The 24168-nt window shown below is 44.5% G+C and overlaps 1 protein-coding gene across 3 annotated transcripts in view; it reads right to left on the reverse strand.

Moving 5' to 3' along the window:
- The window catches only part of LOC126263120 (uncharacterized), an 864071-nt gene that overhangs the window by 622432 nt on the left and 217471 nt on the right, over positions 1-24168 (reverse strand). For all 3 annotated transcript variants that reach the window (XM_049960136.1, XM_049960135.1, XM_049960134.1), the window contains exon 2: positions 16712-16755. The gene's annotated coding sequence lies outside the window, so the exon portion shown is untranslated. The remainder of the gene's footprint in view (positions 1-16711; positions 16756-24168) is intronic.

Raw genomic sequence — 24168 nt, forward strand, 5'->3', positions numbered from 1 at the left:
CCTTCTCCGAATTTTTCTTTCGTTTCCTTTACTGCTTGCTCAATATACAGATTGAATAACATCGGGGAGAGGCTACAATCCTGTCTCACTCCCTTCCCAACAACTGCTTCCCTTTCATAACCCTCGACTCTTATAACTGCCATCTGGTTTCTGTACAAATTGTAAATAGCCTTTCGCTCCCTGTATTTTACCCCTGCCACCTTTAGAATTTGAAAGAGAGTATTCCAGTCAACATTGTCAAAAGCTTTCTCTAAGTCTACAAATGCTAGAAACGTAGGTTTGCCTTTCCTTATTCTTTCTTCTAAGATAAGTAGTAAGGTCAGTATTTCCTCACGTGTTCCAACATTTCCACGGAATCCAAAATGATCTTCCCCGAGGTCCGCTTCTACCAATTTTTCCATTCGTCTGTAAAGAATTCACGCTAGTATTTTGCTGCTGCTGTGACTTATTAAACTGATAGTTCGGTAATTTTCACATCTGTCGACACCTGCTTTCCTTGGGATTGGAATTATTATATTCTTCTTGAAGTCTGAGGGAATTTCGCCTGCCTCAGACATCTTGCTCACCAGATGGTAGAGTTTTGTCATGACAGGCTCTCCCAAGGCCGTCAGTAGTTCTAATGGAATGTTGTCTACTCCCGGGGCCTTGTTTCGACTCAGGTCTTTCAGTGCTCTGTCAAACTCTTCACGCAGTATCACATCTCCCATTTCATCTTCATCTACATCCTCTTTCATTTCCATAATATTGTCCTCAAGTACATTGTAGGAAGTGGAAATTTTTTCCGAGTCATTCATTACGATCGTCAAATTGCGATACCTCCTGGTAGCTCCTGACTGTAACGTAGTATCGAAACCCTCTATTCTGGTGCCAGCACGAGGTTAGATCAACGTTTCTGGTCTCCTTTAAACCCGCATACCCCTGAGCGCGGCCAGCGCGTTAATGTTGAATGAGCGTTGAGGAGCCAGAGACGTCCAGACCGGACTGGCAGCCGCTCGCCGGATTACGCGGCTCCTGGGAGGATGCTGCGGCGCCTGCCTGTCTGCCCCCCCGCTTACTGATGCAGCCGGCGTGCCCGCACCGGCAGCGATGCCGTCTCCGCCGCTGAATGGGCTGCTGGCCGATACGTCCCAAGCGTCTTCCACTGCGAGCTCCCTCCCTGCTGTCAGTGACACGCCGACCGCTCAGCTGACGGGTAAGTGGCCGCGGGAGCGGTACAAGTTCTCGGCACTCAAGCTGGAACTTCAGTGAAGTCAATACTGAACTAGTGGTGACATTGATGTGTTTGGACTACCTCGTCCTTCCACTAGGACAAATGTATTTCAATTACAGCGTTTATATGACATAGAGAATTGGGACGGAAGGAAGGAAAAGGGATGGGTGGGAATTGCTGACATCTAGCCGCACAGGGCATTGTGTTCATACAATGGTACCGCTTCGGCTATCCGGGAACGGACCCTGGCGCAATGGAATTTCCAACTTTTCGCACGCTGCAGTGCAACGCACTTCATGACAAGCGGTTAATCTGCGTTAGTCCCGGTCCGGCACAAACTTTCGGCTTTCGCCATTGCATTACCACAATGCCATGTGCGGCTGGAAGTCGCAAATTCCCACCCATCCCGTCCCTATCTTTCCCCATTCTCTATTTCATATAAATGAAGGCGCCAGCCGCTTCATAACAAGTGAGGTCTGTTGTGTCTTGTGTCGGGCGTGTCAGGCAGATCAGGCAACTCAAATACGAATGTTGGAACTCGTAATTTAATAGTGGCAACTATTTATTTACGGCTCGTACAAAATACGAGTAGATACGTGTTTCAAAGTTTTACTGACCTTCAAAGTAGTCACCAGCATTGTGCACAACCCGCTGCCAGCGATGTGGAAGTCGCAGGATACTCTTAGCAGTGCCAGTTGTGTTGACAGTTCGAGTGGCGCGGTCTATTGTCCGACGAATTTGTAGCAGTTCTGAAGTTATTGCCGTGCACATGGTTACCTTCAGTTTAGAAATCGAGTTGAACTCACGAGGGATTAAGTCAGGGGAGCGCTGTAGGTAGTATAGCACTTAGCAGCCCCATCAGTCAAACAAATCAGCAACAGCTTGCATTGTACGTGCTTCAGCATTGTCCTGCAAAATGGTCAGGTCCTGTAGAAAGTGTCATCACTCCTGTCTCTAAGCTGGTCGTAGGTTGTGTTCCAAAAATGAACAGCATAGAGACAGAAGTGATGACACTTTCTGCAGGACAATGCTCAAGCACGCACAGTGCAAGCTGTTACTGATTTGTTTGACTGATTGGGCTGCTAAATGCTATACCATCCCATCTACTGCACTCCCCTGACTTAATCCCTCGTAAGTTCAACTCTGTTTCTGAACTGACGGAAACACTTCACGGTATTCGCTTCAGAACTGCTACAAATTCGTCGGGCAATAGACCGCGCCAGTCGAACTGTCAACACAACTGGCACTGCTAACAGTATCCTGCGACTTCCACATCGCTGGCAACGGGTTATTCACAATGCTGGTGACTACTTTGAAGGTCAGTAAAACTTTGAAACACGTATCTATTGTGTACGAGCTGTAAGTAAATAGTTGCCACTATTAAAGTTCTAACCCTCGTATATACGTTAATGTACAGGTTGTTTATAATAAAATTTCCGCTACCCTAGTCAGTGTAGACGGAAAAATATTTGCAGTACTCTTATACGTATCCAACTTTATGGGAATTATGTTCACACACTGTGCGGTACAGGATTTGCGTGGTTGGTACTTCTATTTTCATGACTTTTCCGTTAGGCGCCGGTACTGGTTCGACGACTTAGGGTTGAAACTAGGGCTGTTGACAGAATATCGATACTTTTCCAAAAAATGTAGATATATATCGGCGATATTTTTCCGCTGACTTATTCATATCAAAACGGCATTATCACATGACGGTATTTTTATTATATTTTTTTTCACAATTTTCGGAAAATATTTGAAGTTGTTCTTTTTGAAATAGTAGCAGGGCATAATTTTACTTCTTCTGTGTGACGGACTCTTAATACTTTATGAGCTTTCATCAAGTCCAATCTTTCTTTTTGATTGTGTGAAGCAAGTATATGTGGCACGAAAGAGGAACTCCAATTGTGGTGTGAATGGATTAAGATACCAATGTGAAGAAGTAGCACAGCAGTTCCTTTAAAAAACATTTTAATGCAACCAATGTGCTATTTCTTCAGGTCGTCATTCTTAAAAAACAGTTGCTGAAAATGAAAGAAAATCTAAATGATGGTCTTTGCAGTGGGCGGAGACGTGAGGAGAAATACTGACGTAATCGGCGCTCGGCGCTGCCAACAGAGACTGCGACGTTTAGCTTCACCACGCAGTTTCGACACTACAGCTCCTAGGTCGCTAGAGTTTACAAAAAAGAGAAGACCAGGGAAGTCGACATGGAGTGTTCCGGACAAATGCGGTATGTGACTAAACGGAACGGTGGACCTATCAGACATCTTTTATTACGCCACTTACAGGCAGTTACCATCGTTAGCAAAGTGGTTCTCGGCTAGCGTGAACATCAATCGTTTTCCTTCAATTCTTGTTCTAAGGCGGATAGGCACGCTGCTTGCTTGTTGATTTAGAGAATGTCTAATAATACACTCCTGGAAATGGAAAAAAGAACACATTGACACCGGTGTGTCAGACCCACCATACTTGCTCCGGACACTGCGAGAGGGCTGTACAAGCAATGATCACACGCACGGCACAGCGGACACACCAGGAACCGCGGTGTTGGCCGTCGAATGGCGCTAGCTGCGCAGCATTTGTGCACCGCCGCCGTCAGTGTCAGCCAGTTTGCCGTGGCGTACGGAGCTCCATCGCAGTCTTTAACACTGGTAGCATGCCGCGACAGCGTGGACGTGAACCGTATGTGCAGTTGACGGACTTTGAGCGAGGGCGTATAGTGGGCATGCGGGAGGCCGGGTGGACGTACCGCCGAATTGCTCAACACGTGGGGCGTGAGGTCTCCACAGTACATCGATGTTGTCGCCAGTGGTCGGCGGAAGGTGCACGTGCCCGTCGACCTGGGACCGGACCGCAGCGACGCACGGATGCACGCCAAGACCGTAGGATCCTACGCAGTGCCGTAGGGGACCGCACCGCCACTTCCCAGCAAATTAGGGACACTGTTGCTCCTGGGGTATCGGCGAGGACCATTCGCAACCGTCTCCATGAAGCTGGGCTACGGTCCCGCACACCGTTAGGCCGTCTTCCGCTCACGCCCCAACATCGTGCAGCCCGCCTCCAGTGGTGTCGCGACAGGCGTGAATGGAGGGACGAATGGAGACGTGTCGTCTTCAGCGATGAGAGTCGCTTCTGCCTTGGTGCCAATGATGGTCGTATGCGAGTTTGGCGCCGTGCAGGTGAGCGCCACAATCAGGACTGCATACGACCGAGGCACACAGGGCCAACACCCGGCATCATGGTGTGGGGAGCGATCTCCTACACTGGCCGTACACCACTGGTGATCGTCGAGGGGACACTGAATAGTGCACGGTACATCCAAACCGTCATCGAACCCATCGTTCTACCATTCCTAGACCGGCAAGGGAACTTGCTGTTCCAACAGGACAATGCACGTCCGCATGTATCCCGTGCCACCCAACGTGCTCTAGAAGGTGTAAGTCAACTACCCTGGCCAGCAAGATCTCCGGATCTGTCCCCCATTGAGCATGTTTGGGACTGGATGAAGCGTCGTCTCACGCGGTCTGCACGTCCAGCACGAACGCTGGTCCAACTGAGGCGCCAGGTGGAAATGGCATGGCAATCCGTTCCACAGGACTACATCCAGCATCTCTACGATCGTCTCCATGGGAGAATAGCAGCCTGCATTGCTGCGAAAGGTGGATATACACTGTACTAGTGCCGACATTGTGCATGCTCTGTTGCCTGTGTCTATGTGCCTGTGGTTCTGTCAGTGTGATCATGTGATGTATCTGACCCCAGGAATGTGTCAATAAAGTTTCCCCTTCCTGGGACAATGAATTCACGGTGTTCTTATTTCAATTTCCAGGAGTGTAAATCAATACTTAAATATACTGTTCTAAAACTATTACTGATGAACTTGTACCGTAACACATGGACTCTTTTCAAGTTAAGTTTCCAGTTCATGTAAATAAAGAACCGTATTAATGCACGTGTGCACTGATGTTTTAGAAAGAGGATACCGGCCACCATAACGTTGCGGTACAATACTCAACTGAAGGTATCCTATGGCTTTTATCACCTCAGTGTAGTTCAGCCGATATATACGAGACAATATATGAACTACATACACAATCCTTCGTTTTGAGTCGGATTCTATACAAAGAAAACCATTTCGCTTGTCATCTCGATGTATGCCACTATTTGTAGCAGAAGTTAAATACATGACTTACGAAAAATGACACACTACGTATTGTATCATCTCTCAGTTTATACAATCTGCGGATCAGGGCGGAATATGTGGCCGAGAGTGGACTACTTTCTACAGGACGTTAATGAAGGTTTCTTCCTGTACCATTTACGGATAGTGCATGCGAGTTGTTTGCCTGACTATATTTGCACGATCTGCATGGGATAGATACCCAGTTTCTACCTCGAAACATGGTTTTTGTTGTCGCGAGATACGAGGCGTGTGTGTTCACGAGTCCGCCAATTTACATTTTTTCAAGGTTTTTTTTGTTAAAGTCTCTGTCCAGTCAAATAAACCTGTGTCCATTTTCGCCTTAAAACCGTGCCTCAAAGCCTTCGAAACTGAGGTTTTACTGCAAATAATCCCACTACAAACTACTAACAGTTTATTCGGTTGTGCACTGTATCCAGCTTGTGCCAGTTGATGAACTCACGGCTGATATCAAACGCAGAATAATGAGAAATAAATAAAAACCCTCAGCATCTTGCGGTGATTGTTTCCCATAAAGTACTTGTGACTATTCGATCCGCCCATCTTTGTCACTAGCAATGTATATTTATCTCTTATAGCTGAACAGTATTGAAGTAGGGGCCGTACAAGTGTACCGTATGATTATCTCTTTTGCATTCAAATTATCGTACCAATTAATCCATTTAAACGTAGCCTACCACTTGCTTTACCCACAAATAAACCGATATACTCCATTTCATTTCTATACACATTGTTACTCTCAAATATTTGCATGACATGACTGATTATAGTTGTGATCCATTAATCCTACAGTGAAAACACGCTTTTACGTTTCGTGAATTTATATTAAGAGCATAATACTGGAAAGATAGATGTCGCGTCTGGGAAAACTACAGAGATCATTAGAAAAGGGAAGCATCTGTGTGAATATTACAGATGGTTAAGTCCGTTCTAAGCAAAGAAAGGAGAACTGAGAAGTAGAAGAAATATATAGAAAGGCTATACAAGAGAAAGAAAACTTTAATGCAATGTTACTGAAAGGGAAGAGAAAGTCTATGAAGGTGAGATGGGCGATCTGATATTGTGAAAAGGCTTGACAAAGCTCTGGAAACACATTCAGACCAAACAACGTATTTGGACTGTACGGCATTCCCCGAAAATTTTTGAGATCGTTAGGAAGCCAGCCATGACGAAACTATTCCAACTGTGTGTAAGGTTTATCAGACAGGCGAAATACCCATACACTTCAGTAATAGTGTAATAATTCCAATTCCAAAGTAAGGCGAGCCCTGATAGGTATGAATACAACTAATCATTTGTTTGATAATTCCTACTTGCAAAATATTGACATGATTTATTTACGGAAGCCACATACCTCGTCATGACTATTATATTTATTCAAATAAATCCTATTACTTACAGCATACATCTTGTGCTTCCGAGCTGTTTGTAAATTTTATGAAAAGTTTTATTACATATTAAGAAAATAATTGGCTCATAAGGAGTGAACCTGACACTTTTTATATCTTCTAATGTTAACTGTTGGATGTGTCAGAAAGTTATTGCAGCAACGTTAATAATCTTACATTTATTTTATTCCTATACAAATCTTAAATTTTATTAGAGACCGTAATTGATCTACTATGAACGTTACGTATTACGTAGTTCATATAGACAGAGCCATACAGCCAGCCGATGTGTTCGCTGCAAAAGCAACCTTCATTGCAAAAAATGGTTCAAATGGCTCTGAGCACTATGGGACTTCTGAGGTCATCAGTCCCCTAGAACTTAGAACTAATTAAACATAACTAACCTAAGGACATCACACACATCCATGCCCGAGGCAGGATTCGAACCTGCGACCGTAGCAGTCGCACGGTTCCGGACTGCGCGCCTAGAACCGCGAGACCACCGCGGCCGGCAGGAAATACTGATATGCAATTTAATGCAGAAGTGATATAGGTTATGTCACGAGTTGTGGCTTTTCTAAGTACTTCTTGTGTTTTTAGCACTGGTACTTCAAACCAGCCGAAATCTGGATCTGCTCAGCCCTATTTCTGTGAACCACCTATTAATGGTCCTTGATTATGACGAATCCAGGACTCTGAGACTCTCTCTACCGATTGATCAATCCTCACGTTCTGTCGTCTCTCTAGTCGACCACTTTCTTTTTGACGCTGTATTCGGCCATGGTTCACCCATTTCTGCCTACATCGTCGAGCTGTCTCAAATACGGACATCTGCGTATATTTTTCATGGGGCCGTCTCCGATTCGTGGTTACAGTCCACTGAGTACCCGGAATGAAATTCGCGAAGACTTTATGCTATGGTATCGCCATGTTCCCTGTTTACCATTCTTGCCAGGTGCGTGGTAAAATTGCGCTGCAGTGTTACACTTGCATCCATCCGCCGCGAAGGTTTACAATTTTGCATTTTCTGTCGCCTTTATGAATATCACTTTGTCACCAATTTGCTTAAATCCTTTATGTTTTAAAATCTCAAAGGAAAATATGCCATCGAATGCACCCATGGCTAAATGTGTATTGTCATGGCTAAACTGCGTCACGGACAGAACAGAAACACACTTAAGAGTCAAACATATGACTAACTGCCTGACAGAAAGTTGGCCCACCATTAGAACTTCATACAGCAGTGTTTATGCAGGGCATGAATTCGACAGCCCTTGCCAGATTTCCGGAGGTAGGCTATGTGAAGTCAGATTGTAACCTACCCACAAAAATTTTAAATGTCAATAATAGTGAATTGTAACCTCCCAGCAGGTTCGAATCCTGCCTCGGGCATGGGTGTGTGTGTGATGTCCTTAGGTTAGTTAGGTTTAAGTAGTTCTAAGTGACTTATGACCTAAGATGTTGAGTCCCATAGTGCTCAGAGCCATTTTTAACCTCCCAGCAAGAATATGAAAGTCAATGTTAAGTGAAATGTTGTCTTCCCACAAAACTGAATAATAAAAATGAGCCAAGCGTAACCTCCTTGCAAAATTAAAGAATAATAATGGCCCAAATGTAAACTCCCCACAAAATTAACGTTAAGATGATTGATCATTAAACCCACAATAATATTAATTAAATAATGATCTATGAACTGAATGCAACATCTCAACAGCAATAATTAAACCTGATAAATTTATAGAGGCAGCAGCGCTGACCTTCGGCCCTGTGAAATAATTAAACCTGAACAAAAAAACCAAAATTCTTACCTCAGTAAACTGCATCTATATCTGCTCTTATTTTTCGGCACAGCTCCGTGCAATGCTGGCGTATATTTAATTTTGATTCTTGGAGGAAATGCATAGGAAATATTCTTTAAATTGAAATGATTACTTTTCTTTAAAAGATTTACTTTATAAAAAATTATTATTGGGGTATTTCTTGAACAAATTAATTACAATTACCATACATTATTAGCTGAGCGCAATGCTGCTTCATTACCTTCTACAATAATATACATATCGCCCACCACAATCCTGACCAGATTCGGAAGAACAGCACGCCGTCGACGCATGCCGACTCCCGCAGACTAGCACCGACTACTACACCAGACTGCTACTACTATCCGACTGTCTACTCCCTCTGCCGACTCGCCACACACTACTGCCGACTGACTACTACTGCAGACAGAGTGCAACTCGCAACTGTTCCTGCCGAGTCGCTACACACTACTAAACTCTTGCGCTGTCAAGCGCAGACTAGCCACGATAAATAACTCTCTGGTCAGAGATTCTGTCATGCCTCGCCATCGCTGGTAATGAATACATATGAAACGTACGCGTTTCAAGATATTTAGGCATGTCACACAGTTCCAGCAAATTGATTGTGGGCGTGGATCTAACGGCCTGTAGGATGCCAGTTGTATTCCATGAAATACAGACCAGGTGAATTTGGTAGTAAATCAGTGCCTATTCACTATAATGCTTCTCAGTCCTTTGTAGCAGTATTCTGGGCTTAACACGAACAGTTGTTCTTTTGGAAGATGTTTAAGCATAAAGGGCTGAATGTGGTCCACAATAATGTTCAGGTGGTCCACAGGTGACTAGGCGCCTTTGGATACTAAGCCAGGTGTGATAGAGGCCCAGGTGAACGTCCCCCATAGCATGACAATGCTCCCACTGGGCTGCGTTCGTGGCATGGTGTGTATTTCGGGCAGTAGTGCGCCTATAGAACGCCCTATCTGGATACGACCACCGAATGGTTTAACAACAAACGAGATTCATCCGATCAGGCAAAACGTTTCCATCGATCCATGGTCCAGTCCCTATGGTCCTGGACCCAGTGCAGTGTTAAAGAATGTCATTCGGGCAACGTGGCAACACGTGGGAATCGACTCCTGTGGATTCCAATGCTCAACCGTGTGCGCTGGACGGTGTGCGCCGAAACAATTCTGCCTGCACCGGCATTGTATTCCGTCGTCAGATCTGACATAGAGCGCTGCATATCCCGCTTTACACAGCTGTGTAGCCTGCCACCTTCGAGTCCTGTGGTGAGGAGTGGGCGTCCAACATCCAGTCGCCTACAACTGGTTTCACCGTCCTTCAATCACTTTTGTAGATGCTCACGACGGCAGAACGCAAATAACTAACCAGCTTCGCCGTTTCTGAGATTGTCGTTCCCAGGCGACGGGCCGTAACAATCTGCCCTTTGTCAAAGTCCCTTATGTAATGGATTTCGCCAATTGCAGCCCGTATCGTTGCTAGAATAATTCCGCCCATTCGTCTCTGCTCTCCTTATGCACTTCCTTGGCACGTAATGTGCGCGCAAAGCCACCAGGCGACAATGCCACGGTGGGAGGCGATCGTAACGTTTCGGCGGTGTGTGTGTGTGTGTGTGTGTGTGTGTGTGTGTGTGTGTGTGTGTGTCGGCAACTAACCTCAATTCAGTGTGAAAACGTCCGTCTTCGTATATAGTAAAAAAGTTCAAGAGCCAACAGTGTTTTGCGAAGTGAATTGTCCATTGTTGATTAATTACACTCCCAAAGGCCGAACAGCTATTAGTGACAGCTATGCGGGATCCAAAACATGTACTTCCGCGCCACTAGCACCTTTATTGCGTACATAGATACAGAGAAAGTTTTTGACAACACTTACTGGAATAAAGTCACCAAGTTTTTATGAAATACTCAGATTACTTTGAAGCATTTATTTATTTGCAAAAACCAGACCTCAAGCTGGCCAATTTGCCGACCCATTTGTCCATATCCCAGTTTTGGTGCCGGCCGGTGTGGTCGTGCGGTTCTAGGCGCTTCGGTCTGGAACCGCGTGACCGCTACGGTCGCAGGATCGAATCCTGCCTCGGGCATGGATGTGTGTGATGTCCTTAGGTTAGTTAGGTTTAAGTAGTTCTAAGTTCTAGGGGACTGATGACCGCAGAAGTTAAGTGCCATAGTGCTCAGAGCCATTTTGACCCAGTTTTAGTTTGGCTAAAAAATTTCGGACAAGAATGCACTGTGTAATTCATAGGGAGTCTTTTTTTTCGCTCCACTCGAACATTTGACCAATTACGTTACTTGCAATTTTTTTTTAATCCATTTGTTTCTTGACTTGTTTTCGAATAAGAAAACCACTGGGGTAACATTTGCCTTGTGCTCCTGCATGAAGGTGGTGGCGAGGAAGTGTTGACGTGGACAACAATCAAAAACAGCTGATGTCACTTCAAGGCCTCCGGGGTAGTTCGCAGGTATTTGACTACACTTTTAAACCCTACCTGTATTTCACCACTGAAGACTGCGCGACTTCGTCTCACGTGCGAACCTCTTCAACTGATCTGCGTTTAAATAGGCGCGTTGACAAGCACTGCCACTTTCCTGTTATCACATGAAGCCTTTCGATTGCGCCTTTAGGTGACTAATGCCTTCCGTACTGTTTTCTCTCTTTTCGTATTCATTTTGGGATGATATTGTACGCTTACAACCTTACTGTGTTTCCAAGCCAACTGTTCCCTTCACCGCGATACTACGTCCCGGTGCCCGCCTGCTTAGCTGGGTGGTAACGTGGTTGCCTCCCATGCACTGGGCCCGGGTTCAATTCCCGGTCCAGTTGGAGATTTTCTCTGCTCGGGGACTGGGTGTTGAGTTGTCATCATCATTTCATCCTCATCATCGGCCGCAATCGCCCAATGTGGCGCCGACTGAAATAAGACTTGCACTTTGCGGCCGAACCCGACTGGGACATACCAGCCAACAATGCCATACGATCATTTCACTCCTACGTCCCGATCGGTGGTACTGAACTTTACTACCTACGCAGAGTAGGATAGTAAACGACCCTTTGCTTGTATTTCTCTCGCGAGTCCAGCAGGGTGTAGTCAACAGTGTAGTGTAGTCGATACTTCGACAGCGCAACCTTGTCGTCATCTTTAGGTGAGACCTCTGCTACATCGTGTCTCCTTTATAACCTAGAGTGAAGCCGCTGTCACTGTTGATCAGGCCGTCGGCCACTCTTATTTCAACAGTCTGCTTTTAGAACACAGTCCCAAAATGACGAGGTCTATGTTTCAGCTTACGTTTGTTCATATTTTATTGCGTCATGTGTATGCATGCAGATTTTGTTGATCGCTTACGTTTTGAGTGCGACCATGGGCTCTTTGCACCTTTCTCCGACTGTCTGCACAGTATGCCCGCCGCACTTGCCATTTCCGACACCGCATCCACTATTAGGTATGGTGCAAGATGACTTGGGCTCCATAAACCAGGTGCCTGCCTTAACACATACACCGGGCAGCCTGTACAGCTGATCGAACAAAGATCCCAGGAGCACACTGAACTAACAACCAACAAAATCTGCGGTTGCAAAACATTGTATGGCTACAGGGGAGTCAATGGAGTGTGAATAAACGGAAGTGACAAGACAAGACTTCATCGTTTCGGGAGTGCGTTGTAAAGGCGGTTAGTGATACGAGTGGCCGACGGAATGGGGACAGTGGTTTCCATTCTCAGCGAAGCATGGAACCCAGCGCTCAGGCAACTTAAGTCACAATGTCGGCCGAGGGCTCTTTCGCCAACGGGGATGGGAAAAGTACTGAGGAACCAGAGTTCGCTCCCAGCAGTCTACGATCACACCCCACCCCCACCCCTCCCGGCCATCACCACCGACGCGGCGCGTTAACAGATGATGGGAGCTGAACAATATGAAGGAGATACAATGTTGCAAAGACGCTCATATTGGTGAAGATAACGCTAAGGTAAACTGTCGAAATACCGTGTTACGCAAACGACTGCACCCTGCTGGACAGTCGAGAGCAATAGAAATAGTTGCCGGCCGCTGTGGCCGAGCGGTTCTAGGCGCTTCTGTCTGGAACTGCACTGCTGCTGCTGCGGTCGCAGGTTCGAATCCTGCCTCGGGCATGGATGTGTGTGATGTCCTGAGGTTAGTAGGGTTTAAGTAGTTCTAAGTCTAGGGGATGTTAAGTCCCGTAGTGTTTAGAGCCATTTGAAGCATTTCAACAAAACAGTTAATTCGCAGGTAACAATTCGGAAGGAAACATTACGAAACATCATTTATCACCTAGACACATTTGTTTGTATTGAGAATGAAATATTATGTCTTAAAATTACTACAAAATAAAAAAGAACCCAGCATACTGTACATACAGAACGGTATCGATTCATTACATTAGCGGCTCGACGTGGCGATCACCAACGTCGTTACAGACAATGTAGTGCCTACGAAGTACCGGGTGATCAAAAAGTCAGTATAAATTTGAAAACTGAATAAATCCCGGAATAATGTAGATAGAGAGGTACAAATTGACACACATGCTTGAAATGACATGGGGTTTTATTAGAACCAAAAAATACAAAAATTCAAAAAATGTCCGACAGAAGGCGCTTCATCTGACCAGAATAGCAATAATTAGCATAAAAAAGTAAGACAAAGCAAAGATGATGTTCTTTACAGGAAATGCTCAATATGTCCACCATCATTCCTCAACAATAGCTGTAGTCGAGGAATAATGTTGTGAACAGCACTGTAAAGCATGTCCGGACTTACGGTGAGGCATAGGCGTCGGATGTTGTCTTTCAGCATCCCTAGAGATGTCGGTCGATCACGATACACTTGCGACTTCAGGTAACCCCAAAGCCAATAATCGCACGGACTGAGTTCTGGGGACCTGGGAGGCCAAGCATGACGAAAGTGGCGGCTGAGCACACGATCATCACCAAACGACGCGCGCAAGAGATCTTCCACGCGTCTAGCAATATGGGGTGGAGCGCCATCCTGCATAAACATCGTACGTTCCAGCAGGTGTTCATCAGCCAGGCTGGGGATGATACGATTCTGTAACACATCGGCGTACCTCTCAACCGTCACGATAGCAGTTACTGACGTTTTGCTGTCCAGCGCCATCTGTTGGACATTTTGTGAACTTTTTTAGTGGTTCTAATAAAACTCCATGTCATTCCAAGCATGTGTGTCAATTTTTACCTCTCTACATTATTGCGTGGTTTATTAAGTTTTCAAATTTATGCTGACTTTTTGATCACCCTGTATGTTCTGGTACACACACTCCACCCCACCTGCGTCTTTGTAGTTTCTAGCGCAGCGGCCAGAACTCGTGCCAGCAGATCTTCGTGTCTCCATAGGAGTCTCGTAAATGAAACTTTGCATACGACCCTACTTCAGGGGACCGTCTGACGTAGTACACGTCGTACTATCTACCCTATTCCATACCACGGCGAGCAACTCTTGAGACCTTTCTCTTTCCCTCAGCAGACGTGCAACAAAATCGGTAAGGCTACACGAGGAAGAGGAATCCGTCGGTCAGCGGGGGGTGGAGGGTGGGGTGCGACACACAGAGAGAGAGAGAGAGAGAGAGAGAGAGAGAGAGAGCGCACGTACGGCGCCCGCGGTGACGTGCGAGCCAGGTGAGGAATGCCACGCCCACGAATGCAAATGCCGGCGCCCCTGGCGTGCTTAATTAACGTAGCGGAGCCTCAACTCCCCCCCCCCCCCCCCCACTACCTCACTGCTAGTGCTGCCTTCGCAGTGCTGGCAGCCACCGCCACCCTCCCTACGTGCTGTGTCTGAATGGTCGAGCCATGTCTTCACAATGCGACGCCGTTCCTCAAATAGCTGCTGTTTATCTACGGCGGTTAAGTGGGTCGTTTCGAGTGTCCAATTACGGAACGCAAAGACGTTCGTTAAAAATCGCTTTACCGCGAATATACCCGCCGATAGACGTCCGAACCCGGCGCGGCGGCGTTCGTATTCCTCACAAAGCAGCCAATTATGCTGCAAGGCGAAGATCTACCCGCTTTTAGCTGCTGTCTTGCGTCGCGCGGTATCGTGCCAGCGGCGTCAGACTCTCCGACGTTTCTTGTCGCCAAGTTTTACTACGTAGATGAAGCATGGATGGGCTTTTGTACTTGCGATGGCTGCTCAGAATTCGAACGAAAAGCAAAGACAGTACTGCGCACTCTAAACATCTGATCTGTGGCGTTCCTCGCCGCTGAAGGACGCAGCCAACAGCCGCGGAGTGAACCGCTTTTACGCCTTTACGTTACCTTGCCAGACACTGGTTGCTTCGAACGGCCACAACAGTGTATTCATCCGCCAAGGACCATTCAAACTTACCACTAAAGGCTCCCTGATAACGGAAAATGCCATCTCGGCGAAAATTATAACTTCTGAATTGACTGCAATTACTACGACCGAAAGTTAAGGACAATGTCTGTACACTGGCGCATTACTACTGACTATCTGCTATATTTCGTCCGCCCTCGGAACACACAAAATTAAGGAGCAAATTACTGTTAAATTAACACACATTAAATATCACAGCTTATCTCAGAAACGCTTATTTATCTCTGATATAATTCTTACGTGGTGATAGTAGTTCACCACTCCTGGGGAACGTAGACTGAAGAGTAACTATACAATGAAACCTCCTAAAATTAGATGAGTTGCAGGTCCACAACACAGTTTAGAAGAATGTTCTTGATAAAGTAGAATTTAGTAAGTAAATACACACTGCCATCTGAAATTACAGAGTGAAAGAAACTGTTCATCGTGTTTTCATCCAGTCGGTCTGTAGACATGGCCAGGCGGCTACTATGCAATTCACAAATAAGTCACTGGCAGAGGGCTCCTCGAACAACTTTGAACCTATTTCTCTACTGTTCGACTCTCTAACAGTGCACCGGAAAAACGAAGCATTTAAATGTTTCTGCGCGAGCGCAGATTTCTCTTATCACGTTGATCATTCTTCCCTATTTAGATCGCTGCAAAAAAAAATATTTTCGCATCGGAAGAGAAAGACGGCGTTTGGAATTTCGCCGGAAGATCTCACCGCAATGAAAAACGCCTTTGTTCTAACGATTTCCACCCCAACTCAAGTATCATATCCGCGACACTCTCTCCTCTATATCGCAGTAATGCAAAACCAGATGCCCTTGGCCTAACTTTTCCGATGTTCTCTATCAATCCTATCTTATGCGGATCCCACGCCGCACAGAAAAACTCCAGAAGAGGGCAGACAAGCGTAGTGTGGGCAGTCTCTTTAGTAGACCTGATGCATTTCACAGATTTAGACGTGTGTGATTTCTGGTGTAACCGAAATTTAGCGGTACGCTTTTACTACTCGCGTAGAATTACCTCTGAAATATTATTCCTCATGGTCAACTGCCACTTTTCGCACATACGTATATCTAAATCATTTTGCAATTTGTTTTTATCTTCTGATAATTTTACTGAACGGTACAGGGCAGCAGCATCTGCAAGCAATCTTAAGATGGTTCCTCAAATGAGTCCGAAATCGTCCTCTAGTTGACACTACGCCGCCACACTCATTTCTTCATACTTCTACGAAGATACAAGCACGTTTAGCTATTGCTTTCAGCCAAACCGTGTTATATGCTATTCTATGTCGATAAATCACTTCATTACTTTCGGCGTTTTTAATTGTTCCTTTATGTTAATTCAGAACTGGTTGTTAGTGAATCTTCCGTGTTGCATGGTTGTGGAGATGCTCCTTGTTCCGCTGTGTCTTACCAACTAACGGGTCGGACGTTGGGGAGAAATGTGACAACTAGAGAAGTGTCACGGACCACGCCCATACAACATGGAAGATTCGCTTGCAACTATCACAACAACTTGTGAAAGCATTCATTGTACGATTCTACAAATCCGAATACAAATTTGCCTAATGTTGTCATTCCCTAGTAACTTAATTAACAGCAGATTTACAACAGAGTGAAGGCAGAAGTAATCAGACTTTTAATTAAATACCGTCTGGGCTGAAAAGGTACGAACAATTCTGGTAGCATAAACATTAAATCATAACAACATAATTTCAATACATACTCACCTCTACCACGCGAAACCCGTTATCTCGTTGAGGCAGTAATAACCCTGTAAAATAAATAACGGATAGTATTACAATTCGCAAACTTTTTGTAAGTGTTATTCGTACACATAGGTCTTTACAGAAGTAAGTCAAAACACAAACATCCGCTGGAGAGGAAACTACGACTTTCCATCTCAGGTTTGCGGGGCTTTTCGAAATACAGAAGGTGAGGCTAAGCAGCGCGGTTCAAGCAAGATAATTAGGACGGAAAATTAGCTCTGTTTTCACGAAAGGGGGAAGAGCTAGATGTACTATTGTTGAACGTGGCATTAGCGCAGTATGAAAAACAATTAACAAATGCTAAAATTACATTAGAAATCCAATCCTACCGATTATGAGTGTAGTGTCTAAAGACTTGGGCAAAGAATATAAGGATCAATCAAGGGCGTGATAGGGTGGTTCAAACTGCTGTATGGTCATTGGTTCATGTGGTCGTACTGTGACCACCCGCACATGCTCCATGAGATTTAAGTCAGGAGAGGAGGTCAGTCCATTCGCCTAATATCCTCTCGTTCCAAGAGCTACTTCACCTGTGCTGTTCGATGCGATCGAGCTCAGTCATCCATAAAAATGTAGTCAGCCGAATGCACCACGGAAAAGGCGCACAATGGGGAGGAGTGTAATATCAAAATAACAATGACGACCTAAGTGCACCGTGCTCATTGATTTGGAGGTCAGTAAGTACTCATAGCACTTAAGGTATGCACTTAGAGCCCCATGTTTACTTTTTTCCCTTCGAATGATCGTTTTGTCATATCCCTGAATATTGGCCATTCTTCCTGGGACACCCAGTATGCACTTCACAGAATGTATACGAATCCCCCCGCCCCATACACACAAATGCGCGAGCGTCCGCCCGCCTACACACACACACACACACACACACACACACACACACACACACACACACACACACACACTTAGGGGAAGGGGAGAGGGAGGGTGGGGGAGAGGGGAGAGGGAGGGAGGGGGAGAGGGGAGAGGGAGGGAGGGGGAGAGGGAGGGAGGGGGAGAGGGAGGGAGGGGGAGAGGGAGGGAGGGGGAGAGGGGAGAGGGAGGGTGCGGGAGAGCGAGAGTGTGGCGAGAGAGGGGATGGGAGAGGGGGTAGAGTGAGGGAGGGGACGTCAGGAGAGAAAGAAAGAGGTATTGCCTGGCCTCGCAGCTGTAAGCTGTGAAATATCTCAGTTCCTGTATGAACTCTGAAGTGATTGTGTCCCACGAGTCGGGCACCCACGATCAGACGTGCTGATATGAGATGGCCCATTCCGAGTGGGACCCGTCTCGCCGACCAAAACGAAGTCAACGACATCCTATTCCCGTGACACGGCTCACAATTTCATCCCCCCCCCCCCCTCGTCACTGTTGACAAATCATTGTCCAGAAGTTTATTAATCCTTTAAGACACAAATTTTTACCGGTATAACAATGAAATGTATGTCGACATATACTCTTTTGGAATAGTAATTAATGAAACTGCTTAATTTGTAATGTTCTTCTAGGTCTACCATGAGCTACGGGGGTGACATATTCATAGCAATGAATGAGGAGCAAACTATTTGTGTGTGATAGTTCCAGTGATACGTATATTTATCAGTGTTGCTTAAAGCGTTAAGCTATTACTCAACAACCACAGACATTTTATCATCGCTTCGAAGCACATAAATTAGTATTCTATTTTACTAGCTTAAAATCGCAAAATAATAATGTGTCATGTACAAATGATGGATAACAAGGTCACAGGATGTCATTAAGTAACACAACAATAAAAAAGTTAACTGTGTTTTGGAAACGTGAGTCTGAGAACTGACAGTGGTATTTCGTCAGTTAAAGGTAGGTTGAAAGGGACCACAGTTGCACGATACTATAAGATGTTTATGAAACATCTAATGTGATGTTGAACCATTCCATTGCTCACTGTCATTACTAATTTCGAACTGTTGATACACAATTTTCATATTTGTCTGATAAATTTATAAACATTAATATTTATCACCGATAAATTAGTGGTGGTGTATTAGCGCTACAAAGTTCTGCAAGGAAAAAATTATTTAGAGATAAAAATTACGATCATTTCTTCTCACAAAATAAACACACTAATAAGTTGATTGGAAAATTGTGGACGACCTGAATGTTCGAGCGTCAATGTAAGCTTAAGTGCCAGTAATCCATGCGCAATGTTCACTGACTTATTTACAACCTCACAAATTTACTGAAGGCAAGTGAAATACAACTGTTATGTTTTGAAACCGCTAATAATAATCGAACTTCTCGTGTGAAGGTATGGAGGTCCGTTTAAATGGTTTGTTGGTTAATATCTTTGGAATAAAAGCTATTTTGATGCTGAAACTTTTGAAGTTATCATGTTAACAGGAAAGAAACTCTGAACTTTGTCAATGGTAAAAAGAAAATGTAGGAGAAGACCTACACCGCTCACGTAACTAAAAATAAGATTCTTTTCAGTCTCGTTGAGCTCCTGTTCAATCTGCAACATTCTCGTCATCAGTCATAAATCATATCCTATGACGCATAATACCTAACACTGAGGGCGCCCCTCGGCACTGTGAAATGATTAACCAGCGCAGTGGCATCGTTACGGGAACTGCATGCAGGTTATGAATATTGAAAAACTTGTTACGGGCCAAGTAACCGCCAATCTCTTATAGCTACGAAATGTGGGTTGAACTGCGTAGTATCCTAGCACGTGACGCGAATATCATACCGTCTAATGATAATGACGGTTATTTCAACGAATCACATACTATCTTACTGATATTTTCACATTCACATTCATGCAACCATTTCACTTTTAACAAGTAAGTGCAACCACTTCGATTTTATTTCTTTTTCATTTTAAAAACGGGTGAAATAACTAAGTTCATAGTTACTTGAAATTTCAATTATTGCAGTTTTGGATATTCGTATCACTCGTGTTCCAAATACAAGAGCAGAAATTCAGTGACGTGCATAATAAACATTTGCCCCATGAGATCAATTTGATTATTCACAGCTGCACATGACAATTATTGTCATTCTGTTTACAGTAACTTATGCGAAATTTTTAAGATCAAGTATTCAGAACATACATCTTTCAGTGAAACAGCAAACGCTGGTATTAACATACGATGAAACAAACATTATGACAGTATAGAATATCGTCTCCGAGGTACTTTAGTTACAAATTAAATTACACTTGAGTTGTAATTGCTTTTTAATATCAATTCTATGACTGTTTGAAGAATTATCATTGGAAGAATTTCTGTGGGAATTAGAGATGAAATGACCTCAACTGCTGCAGATAAATTTTTCCTCGTAATTTCACAGTTGTTGCAAGACAACAACGAAGATTCACACCTCCGAATGACTTATTGTCAGTCATAAAATGACGCTGCAATGATTTTGATTTTATACAGAGGAGACAGAAAACATCCATGTCAAAAATTCTGCTGCAAATAGTGGTGATGGTTCGTCTTGAGAAACTGCGATTTTTATGCCAGATCTTTGATAGGATGGTAGGTCGTACCTCCGCAGGAGAATTGACGTATTCTGTTCCTCTTGCCACTATGTTGGAATTCTTGGTGGTAGACAGATACAAAGGTCTTTAAATGGAATAAGATGAAAGCATAACCCATTACTGCAGCCTTTACCAGCACGTCAGGTGGTTGCTTTTAATCAAGACTTCTGCTAATGCCTCACTGCGGTTTTTACATTCTAGAACCTCCTGTTTTATCACAAGCATGAAGTGGTTTTCTGTCCTGGAATAGTTCCTTCCTTCCAGTGCTTTCACAACCGCATTGGTTTACTAGGCGTGGTCCTGTTGCACATGATACGCTCTTGATTCCCTGGCCTCTTATCTCCACCCCCCCCCCCCCCTCTCTCTCTCTCTCTCTCTCTCTCTCTCTCTCTCTCTCTCTCTCTCTCTCTCTCTCTCACACACACACACACACACACACACACACACACACACACACACACACACACACGCGCGCGCACCTGCCCTGAAGTAGTAGATGCTACTTTTCACAGCGAATGTTATATTCGATATTTGAATCGGTCTTTTTTAAAAGAGCGTCATTACTTTCGCTACGTCGCGTTCTATACTGAAGGGTTTGCATTTAAAAGGACGTCTCTAACATGTCCAGTTGCCTTGTAACATGGAACTGAGAATCAGATTTTGTTCTAAATGGGTATACCGGTAAGTCACTGACATGCGCCCTTATAAAACTGCGAAGTTAGCAATGGTTCGTTGAGTGCAAACAGTTGAAGAGCTGGTTGCCGCGTGCCTCGTGGATTCCGAGTTTGGGTACGTTTACTAGGAGCAAAATGTGTGATGATGAGTATGTTTATAGCAATACAGATGATACGAGAAATTCACAAACACACACACACACACACACACATATACATATACATATATATATATATATATATATATATATATATATATATATATATATGAACTGGTACTTCAAAAAAAAAAAAAAAAAAATGGCTCTGAGCACTATGGGGCTTAACATCTGTGGTCATCAGTCCCCTAGAACTTAGAACTACTTAAACCTAACTAACCTAAGGACATCACACACATCCATGCCCGAGGCAGGATTCGAACCTGCGACCGTAGCAGTCGCGCGGTTCCGGACTGAGCGCCTAGAACCGCGAGACCACCGCGGCCGGCGAACTGGTACTTGTTATCGTATCACGTCAAGCTACACACCGTCAGGGAACACTGTCGTGTTTTAAATTCTTGCTCGCATATTGATATTTCTACTAAGAATAAGCAAGACCTGTTCCTTTAAGGGTTAATATATCGTATACCAATCAAGCAGAAGCGTCCAAGACAAAATGAACAGCCTGTTTGGTTTGTGGGAGCGCTCAACTGCGCGGTCATCAGCGCCCGTAGGAAGTCCCAGTTTTTACACACTCCAGTTTTTTCACAATCCATTGTAGCCAGTTTCACGAATGATGATGATGAAATGATGAGGGCAACACAAACACCCAGTCCCCGGGCAAAGAAAATCCCCAACCCGGCCGGGAATCTAACCTGGGACCCCGTGATCCAGATGTAGCAACGTAGCTGTACAACCCGTGGTAATAAGTTCTTCTAGCTTAATTTATCACGCTTTAGTAGGCACACCTCGAGAAGAGTTAATTATGAAAGTTTTCCTCGCAGTGCCTGACATCAGTGAAAAGCTAATTCGAAGAATATGGCTACTGAAGCGTATGCAACACCTGGGAACTGATGGGCATCATCCATGTTACTTTTACAGACGTAGATCAAATATAACGACAAGCAATGGAGGTAGGTAAAATAGCCAATATGCTGAATGGAAGCGGGAAGTCTGAACGGCCAATAACGGCTTCCACCGCAGACAGAGAAACGAATCACTTCTGAAAAATGACAACTCAGACTAACGCTGGTGCCCCACAGAGGAGAGAGGAGAGAGGAGAGAGAGGAGAGGAGAGAGAGGAGAGGAGAGAGAGGAGAGGAGGAGATCAGAGCATGCGCAGTTCTATAAGGCTCCACACACAAGAATCGAGGGATTTATCTGACTAATGTCACTCACTGTTGATACGGTGAGCCATTGTCACGTCATTTGCTGGCAGTTTTTCTGCTGTTACGTGCAAGTTTATTCGCAAGCTGTCCCGTAACCTGTTTTGTACACACTCCGCTGCATAGTGAAAATCTCATTACAATGAAATGACAACCCCTGGCTGCTTACAGACGTTGACATACGCCAACGTGGACAGATGAAAATGTGTGCCCCGACCGGGACTCGAATCCAGGATCTCATGCTTACATAGCAGACGCTCTATCCATTTGAGCCACCGAGGACACAGAAGATAGTGCGACTGCAGGGACTTATCTCTGGCACGCCTCCCGCGACACCCACATTCTCAACGCATTGTCCCGCACTACATTCGTAGTGCCCCCGCCCATTATACTCATTACTCGCGGCGCGTTGCCGATTCCCGTATGAGTTCGGGCACTTTTTGTGCATCCGCACAGAAGAAGATGGTCAAGTGGCCGGTGAGCCTTAACTTTATGTATACTAAGATGGTATATACGTACACCCCAATAGTCGGTCAAGTCAAATCACTATCGCTGCATGTAAACGGCAAGTAAGGTTCACTACTGCCAAAGATTATGATCCTCATTATTTGGCCTCGCCGCTTTTAGCTGGCTTGCGAAAGAAAAGTTTCGAAATGAAAAAAATATATTAAATTTTAGGCCCATTTTTACTTGCTATTTAGGACAATTTGTTTTAGGCATTATCAATTCATCGACTTTCCGAGATGTGGGACTGCGTCTACGAAAACATCCCAGTGGTTCCAAAGTGAAGCCACCTTCTTAAAACAGTCGACTGTTTACTTTTTGTCAATTTCTTCATTCATTCGTTGCTTTCTATGACAAGAAAGGTTAATTTTGCGAAGAATTTTAAAACTACATTTCAACGTTAAATCCCCTTCAAACAATGAGCGTTTATTTTTGCCAATTTCTTCTTATATTCTTTGCTTACTATGACAATAACAATTACTTTTGTGAAACATTTAAAAATACATTTGTTTTCATATTGTTGGGGCTCAAAGGTGTAATTAGTGATGTGATATACACATCAGTTTTTCTTATTTATTAAAGTAAAAGCCACGTTAACTTATCCATTAGGTATCTAATAGTAACTAAAGGAAAAACCTGTTGCTTTCGAGGTCAAACCTTGTTATTAAAATCACTAATATTTATTTTACACGTAAATAGTCAGTTAGGCTAAGCTGAAGAGAGAGAGAAAAAAAAAAGACTGCTGGGAAACTCTAACAAGTGTACAGGCCATGTTCCAGCCTGGTGTGATTCACACTGTGCGTTTTTAGGGGGATAGAGGGAGTAGTTTGTGGCTTTTTGATTAGGTGAAGGAGATTTTGTGCGTAGGTCCAAGCACGCGTCATAGAAAGTTACCTCCTGACAAATGTAAACACAAACAAATCGTAGGGCGAACGCCAATCGTCCATTTCTTTTACCTGTAAGTTATCACCTGGAGAACCAAAAATCTGTCCTCCAGTTATGGGTTCATTGCACCCTTTAACTGCAGTTCTAATGAAAGATCTTATTAACACTGAATCAGTCGATGTGAAATATTGAATTATAAATTAAGGTCCATTAAATATGTGATATATACCTAAGCGTTCGCCGGCCGCGGTGGTCTCGCGGTTCTAGGCGCGCAGTCCGGAACCGTGGGACTGCTACGGTCGCAGGTTCGAATCCTGCCTCGGGCATGGATGTGTGTGATGTCCTTAGGTTAGTTAGGTTTAAGTAGTTCTAAGTTCTAGGGGACTGATAACCACAGCAGTTGAGTCCCATAGTGCTCAGAGCCATTTGAACCTAAGCGTTCGGTATTAAAACTGAAGAAAGAAAAGGCGAACGTTTTGGG

This window comes from Schistocerca nitens, chromosome 6 (assembly GCF_023898315.1).
Source record: "Schistocerca nitens isolate TAMUIC-IGC-003100 chromosome 6, iqSchNite1.1, whole genome shotgun sequence".
In the NCBI taxonomy this organism is placed as follows: Eukaryota; Metazoa; Arthropoda; class Insecta; order Orthoptera; family Acrididae; genus Schistocerca; species Schistocerca nitens.